Genomic DNA, 477 nt, shown 5'->3' with positions numbered 1-477 from the left:
GAGACACTGGTACGGAGCAGCATCATCACAGAGGGGCCCCAGTGCGGTCAGACACTGGTACGGAGCAGCATCATCACAGAGTGGCCCCAGTGCTGAGAGACACTGGTACAAAGCAGCATCATCACAGAGGGGCCCCAGTGCAGAGAGACACTGGTACGAAGCAGCATCATGATGGAGGGACCTCAGTGCGGAGAGACAATGGCACAGAGCAGCCTCATGATGGAGGGGCCCAAGTGCGGAGAGACAATGGTACAGAGCAGCCTCATGATGGAGGAACCCCAGTGCGGAGAGACAGTGGTACAGAGCAGCCTCATGATGGAGCGGCCCCAGTGCGGAGACACTCTGGTACGGAGCAGCATCATCACAGAGTGGCCCCAGTGCAGAGAGACACTGGTATGGAGCAGCATCATCACAGAGTGGCCCCAGTGCAGAGAGACACTGGTACGGAGCAGCATCATCACAGAGGGGCCCCAGTGC

At 58.9% G+C, this 477-nt stretch overlaps 1 protein-coding gene across 1 annotated transcript in view; it reads right to left on the bottom strand.

Annotated features, from left to right (window-relative positions):
* polr3c (polymerase (RNA) III (DNA directed) polypeptide C) overlaps positions 1-477 on the bottom strand; it is an 8639-nt gene that overhangs the window by 7939 nt on the left and 223 nt on the right. The window lies entirely within an intron of this gene.

Source organism: Rhincodon typus, chromosome 46, assembly GCF_021869965.1.
Source record: "Rhincodon typus isolate 14 chromosome 46, sRhiTyp1.1, whole genome shotgun sequence".
NCBI lineage: Eukaryota > Metazoa > Chordata > Chondrichthyes > Orectolobiformes > Rhincodontidae > Rhincodon > Rhincodon typus.
The sequence above is the reverse complement of the archived record's forward strand: the minus strand, read 5'-3'. Positions and strand labels throughout refer to the sequence as shown.